The 7,005-nt window shown below is 38.7% G+C and overlaps 1 protein-coding gene across 1 annotated transcript in view; it reads left to right on the forward strand.

Annotated features, from left to right (window-relative positions):
• REEP5 (receptor accessory protein 5) overlaps nucleotides 1–7,005 on the forward strand; it is a 50,437-nt gene that overhangs the window by 23,061 nt on the left and 20,371 nt on the right. The gene's annotated exons all lie outside the window — the stretch shown is intronic.

A 7,005-nucleotide genomic window follows, 5' to 3' on the forward strand; every position in this document is an offset into this window, starting at 1 on the left:
GAATGGAGCAAGTTTAAAATCAGTTAGGGTGTGCTTATTCGGTCTATGCTCAGTAAATAATTCATGAACTGGACTCTGAAGGAGAATGTAGCTTCAGGATTAGAAGAAGACTCTTCAACAGCATGTGTTATGCTGATAAACCAACCTTGCTTGCTGAAAGCAAGGAGGACTTGAAAGCTTGCTGCAGAGGATCAAGAACTGTACCCTTTAATATGGGTTACATCTCAATATCAATTCATAGAGTGGTTCTTTTCCCCCAAAAGGAACAAACCTCCTTCAGCTGATTCCTCATGTCATCTTTCATATAAGAGACATGGCTTCCAGTTTATTGCATTTAATGCCAGTAGTTCCTTAGGTTCACAGAACCAGACCATCAAACTGGACAAGATCCTGAGTCAACTCTGGGTTCTCATCTTTCTTTTTTATTTTGCCAGTATTTGTTTATAATTAAGAAAAAATTCACAAGACATCAAGACTCGAGTATTCTATATCCCTGTTCCAATTATTTATTCCCCCTTCTTTTCAACACTATTTAACTGAGTTCTTGGTGAAAATGTAGATAACGAGTTAGAGTTCCTTTTGTCAATTTCCACACAGATTGTTGATTGACACTAGTGACATTTGTCACACTGTGTCACTATTTTCTTTTGGTTTAGTTTGTTGTTCCCTTCCCAGTACTCTAGTTTTCCTACCCTTAAATTTCTAATCTTTGCATTTGAGTAATTGCTGACTTCTAGTCTCATGCCAGTGGTTTTTAAGTAAGACACTGATCATAAAGGTTGTTTTTGTTAGGGCCAATGAGTCACCTCTCACTTACGTTGAGTTGAGCATGCTTCATAGCGACTTTATGAGCAAAAGGTCTGAAGCCTTTCTGTAACTATCATCATTTATCAAATTTTATCATAGTTTCCAGAGGCATGGTGTTTAGGAAGTGGATGCCACTTAATGTATCACTTATAGTGACCCTATAAACAGATCTGAACTTTGACTTATCCTGCACCATGTTAATGAACCCTGTCACACTTAAACCCTTGGGAGTAGTCACTGTGTCTGTCCTTCTTGTTGAGGGTCTTTCTCTCTTTTTCTGACCCTCACCTTTGTTAGCATGATGTCTCACTGCAAAGATTGGTTACTCCTAATAATATGCCCCAAAGTAAGTGAAATGAAGCTTCATCATCCTTTAAAGAAAACTGGTTGTACTTTCTTCAAGACAAATTTGGTTTTTTCTTTTGGCAGTCCACAATATAGTCAATACTTTTCTCCAGCATCACAATTGAACAAATCAATTCTTCTGTCATCTTTATTTATTGTCCCAACTTTCAGATGGATAGGAAGTAACTGAGAATACTATGGCTTGGGTCAGGCCAGGTTCTTAAGGGAGATATCCTTAATGTTGTATGCCACTTTGCTGTTTTGCTAAAATAGGTCTCAGAAGACAGGCTTGGTTCTAGATTTAAAAAGTGTCTTAGGTGATTACCTCAGGGAGTCCTCTGGTCTTTGCTGTTCCAGTTTGTCTGGCTTTTTTGGTGTTTGGATTTTTGGGGGTTCCCCCCCCCATTTTAATAATGATTTGAGTCCTGCTCTTTATTTTTGTCCTGTTTTATCATGGACCAGCTGTTACACTTCTGGTGAGAACAATATTAAAAGCAACCACTGTCCTTTCTTGGCAGATATTTTGTCATTTAGGTCCGTCTCTAAGTAAAGTATGTGTATATCCACCTTTAGATACTCCTGCTTCTTGATTCCCGCTGGGAGACAAGGATGTTACTCTTTTCTCACTCTTTCCTTTTTCTTTTCTCACTCTTTCCTTTTACATGTATGCAGCCTTTCCATGCTTCCATCCTTCTAATGCCTTTTTATCACAGTTTTGGTTTGATAAATATTTATTCTCTCATTATTAATACTACTGTGACACAGTGACAGCAGCAGTAGGCTCAAGGATGTCAGAAATGGCACAGGATAGGTTCAGATCTCTTGTTCATGGTGTCATAATGAAACATACGCTACTCAGAGTACTGAATGCATAACAATTCAGTTAGACCTTATAGCTTACCTGTAATATTACTGTCATTTTTAAGTCTTCCCTGAAGCTGATAAGTATTGTATATCCAGATTGCTCTAGCATTCTTACTAAGTTTCTTTTTCTTTTCTGTAACCCCCCCCCCCCACTTTATACCTAAAGAAATATAGGAAGGGAAGAGGGAAGTTTCTGGTGTTTCTCAGCCCAACCACCGTCACATTATCTTTTAATTGTGGATAATGATGAAAATACATATGTGTATATGCATGTCTGTGTTATCTTTGGTTTTAGTTCTTCTCTTCCCCCAAATCTATATACTTGCCTTTTCCTTCTTCCTGGGGGATTTACTTAATCTAATCCTCTAAGTTTTAGTTTTAGTTCAGTTTTCACTCACTGTATGTAGGACTTTCTTGATCCTTTTTTGGAGTGGTCAATGGTGATAGTTGGATACCATCTAGTTCTTCTGGCCTTCAAGTTGTGGAGGGTTGAGTAGCCCATTAGTCCTTTGGACTATTTATTTTCCATCATTCTTTATTCCAGACAAGGACAGACTAATAATTGCAAATAGCTGCTTCCAAAGTAAAATGTAGAACAGTATCTTTGTGAACTGTGTTAAAAGAATTGACAGACATGTTAAAGATGAATATCTGGTATGGGTAAATGGATGTTGTTTGTTGTTGTTGTTATGTGCCATCGAGTCATTTGCAACTCATAGCGACCCTATGTATAAGAGCCCTAAATGCCGTTCTATCCTATGCCACCCTCGCTGTCTCAAACACATTCATTCCCACCACTCCACTCACAGAATCGATCCATCTCATCAAGGGTCTTCCTCTCCTGCACCATCCCTCCGCTCTCCCAAACATGATGTCCCTCTCCAAGGACCAGCCCCTCCTTGGCAACATGCCCAAAGTATGTCAGACGAAGCTTCAGAATCCTTGACTCCAGGGACCATTCTGGCTTCACCCTCTCCAGGACAAACCTGTTTGTTCTCTGCAGTCCATGGTATATTCAACACTCTTCTCCAGCACCACAACTCAAAGGCATCAATTCTCTTTCTGTCATCCCTATTCACTGTCCAACTCTGCGATGCATAGCACGTAATTGCAAAGACTATAGCCTGGATCAGGCTCACCTTAGTCTCCAGCCTGATGTCGTTGCACTTCAGTACTCTTGAGAGTTCCCTCACAGCTGACTTTCCCAGTGCAGTTCATCTCCTGATTTCCTGGCTGCTGTTACCAAGAGTGTTGACTGTGGAACCAAGTAAACGAAAACTGTTAACTGTCTCAATCTCTTCACCATCCCTACTGATGCTGCCAGTTGGCCTACTGGTGAGAATCTTTGTTTTCTTGATATTGAGCTTAAATCCATGTTGAAGACTGCAGTCCTTGACCTTCTGCAGCAAGCGCTTCAGGTCCTCTTCAGTTTCAGCAAGCAGGATTGTGTCATCTGCATAATGCAGATTGTTGACGATTTTTCCACCAATCCTGATGCCACATGGATGTTAGTAGTGATAAAAATTCGAATCATCTTCTTAAGGGATCCTTTGACATTTTCTTGTCAGATTAAAAAAATTATACACTAACAATTTAATTCTAAATAGGCTAAGGAAATAGATATATATGTGAGAAGAGTAAATAAGGATATGCATTGTGATATTTTTTGTTACAGCTAAAAACCATAAGCATCTAAAGTGTTTGTTATTACATAAATAGTTAAATCAATTAATAGTACATCCATACAGTTAAATGGAGTGGAATAAACGCAGATGTCTTGACACAGAGCATTTTTACATAACCCATTAGTTGTGAAAAGTGATAGAACATTACATGCTGTAGTACACATTTATTATTATTATTAAATTTTATTAGTTTTAATGAAGATTTACAGGGATTTTGGGTTTTGATTCCTTCATTGCTGCACCATTCTCTCTACCCTCCTCCCCAGTTCGTTCTTCTTCCCCCCCATGTCTGTTTTAATTGTCCAATTGCCACAGTGCTTGTCAAAGCCAGTTCTGATTAATCTTCTTTGTCAGTGTGTCCTTTACATTCCCTATCACTCCTCCCTGAGAGAGACTTCACCCTGATTCATAAGGAAAAGGGGATGGCGTGTTCTCTTAGCTACTTCCTGCTGAAAAGGGACGCTGTGGGTTTCAGGATGAAGATCTTCTCTCACTGCTCTAAAGGGCCCCTTTGGCAGTAAGAAACACATAGACTATTATGGAGATTGATTTTGGAATTTAGATGCACTGTTATTAATTGTGCTTAGCCGTACATGTTCATATCCTTGAAGATGTATCATGGGGGTGTTGCAACCTAGAAGACACAAATTTAACTAGCAAGTTATAAGTACATGAGTCAAAAATTATGGAAAAGTAAAAGAAAAGATTCTTTCATTGTTTTACAAACCCTCCCCTCCACCATGTAGCCATCGCTCTAGACTCCTGTGATGACAGAAATACCTAGTCACATATCTCTTTTAAACAGTTTTCTCCCTCCTCTGTTTCAGTGCAGTGTACATCATTGAACCCATCTTACTCAGTCTCTCCCCAACCCTGAGGTTAGTCCCATTCTACAACAGTGGTATCATGCCATGTTTGTCCTTTTGTGACTGGGATATTTCACTCAGCATAATGTTCTCCAGAGTCAACCATTTTGAATAATATTGCATGAGTTCCTTGTTTTTCAATGCAGCATAGTATTCCATTGTGCGAATATACCACAGCTTCTCTATCCATTCGTTTGTTGATGGGCACTTAGGTTGTTTCCAACTCCTTGCTATTGTGAACAAAGCTGCAATAAACATGGGTGTGCATATATCTGCTTGGATGTCAGCTATGGTCTCTTCAGGGTATATTCCCAGTAGTGGAATTGCTGGGTCAAATGGTATCTCTATTTGCAACTTTTTGAGAAAGCGCCATACTGCTTTCCACAGGGGTTGCACCATTTTACACTCCCACCAACAGTGAATCAGGGTTCTGGTTTCTCCACAACCTCACCAGCATTTGTTGCTTGCTGTAGTACACATTTTATGATTAAAAAGAGATAGGAAATATATAAGGCATAAAATATTAAGTGAAAATGTGTGTGTTATAGACCCTTTTCATTGAAATAACATCACCACAAAGCTAAAGAACTTTTCCTATTATAATTTGGACCTGGCCTATTTTATTTTAACTTTTAAATAATTTTGGAGCCCATTGGTGATGACATCACAGTCCAGTGTCCAATGGGAAGAAATTTAGCACTTGGCCTTGGGCTTGCCTCCTTGCTGTGGCATGCAGTCAGCCAGACCGCTTGCACCAGTTCTCACCTTACATTTCTAGATTTGACTTCCAGTCTACTCCCTATCACTAATAGACATTAAAAGAGGTAGAGAAAGTAAGGGCTTTTGGAATACATTTAAACCTTTTTTTGGTAGCAAATTTTCTTTGTAATGGTAAATTACTGTTTATCTTTTAGTAATTTACAGCCAGGCAATGACATGGTGCTATGAAGGAGGAAGTGAATTTACAGCTTATGTTCCAAGTAGATAATATACTTTGAGATGTTAAAACAGACAACGCTGTCAATCAACTTGTTTTCTTCCTGCATTATCATTGTACTTTCAGTGGTTTTCATGAGCAAAATGTGAATGGCCCTCCAAATTGCTTGCTTACTGATCTGCAGAAGTTTTAGATTTTCCATTTGAAGACCTACCACAGATTATGGAATGAAAGATTAGTAGAAGATATATAAAGTATTAAACTACAAATACCACAGGTTTTTCTCTGAAAACTGTTCTTAAGCAGGAGAGTTTTAAAATAAATTTCTAACTTAACACCTCTGTATGCTAGATTCTGTCCTAGGTCCTAGAGTTTCTGTTGTAAATAAAGCCCCTTCCCTTACATTGTTTACATTCTAGGGTGTATATATGCATGTGTATAAGATTAAGGATGTTTTAGGGAGGAAAGAAAACAACATTTGTAATCCTACTACTGTTAGCCTTTTGGAGTAGTTTTCTTACCTTTTTAAAAATATGAAACTATTAATTCTCTGCTGGATAAGGAGGGACAAGCTCCTCCTGTACCAGTCAGGTTCAGTTTGACATACATACACAAAGAATAATAAAATATTTTTTAACAAAATATGAAACTATATTAGTCAAGATATACAAATAGGTACCAAAAAAACTATGATTTGTTGATGTTGTTATGTGTCATCAAATTGCCTTCGACTCATAGTGTACCTGTGTACAACAGCTCTGAAGCCTGCCCTGTCCTGAGCCAGTTTCACTGACTGACATATCTATCCTCCATTACCCCAGTTAACTGTCATCAATCCATCTCATCTGGGGTCTTCCTCTGTTGTGCTGACCCTCCACTCTTCCCATGTATGATGTTCTTCTCCAGCAACCATTCCCTCCTGGCCACGTGCCCAAAGTATGTGAGATAGAGCTTCAAAATCCTAGTCTCCAAGGAGATACTTGGATTTTACCCTCTTCAAGGCAGGCCGACTTGTTTTCTTGGCAATGAGTGGTATTTTCAAGACTCTTCTCTAGCACCACAACTCAAGGGCATTGATTCTTTTTCTGTTATCCTTAGTCATTGTCCAGCTTTCTGATGCATAGCAAGTAATTCAGAAGACGATGGCCTGTATTAGGTGCACCTTAGTCTCTAGATTGACATCATTGCTTCTCACTACTCTGGAGAAGTCTGTGACAGCAGATTTACCTAATGCAATTCATCTTTGGATTTCCTGACTGTTGATGCCAAGAGTGTTAATTGTGGAGCTATGGGAAAATACCAAGAATATCATACATAAAGAATGCAGAAAGGTCATTACGAAGACAGAGGAAGAAGAACAGACCAAAATGGATGTCAGAAGAGACTCTGAATATTGCACTAGAGTGCCGAGAAGCCAAAACAAAGGAAAGAAATCAAGATATTAAGAAGATGATAGAAGATTTCAGAGGGCAGTGTGGAAGACAAAGCAAAGTATTATAAT

This window comes from Elephantulus edwardii, unplaced genomic scaffold (assembly GCF_000299155.1).
Source record: "Elephantulus edwardii isolate Elephantulus edwardi_28Jun2011 unplaced genomic scaffold, EleEdw1.0 scaffold00050, whole genome shotgun sequence".
NCBI classification, from domain to species: Eukaryota; Metazoa; Chordata; class Mammalia; order Macroscelidea; family Macroscelididae; genus Elephantulus; species Elephantulus edwardii.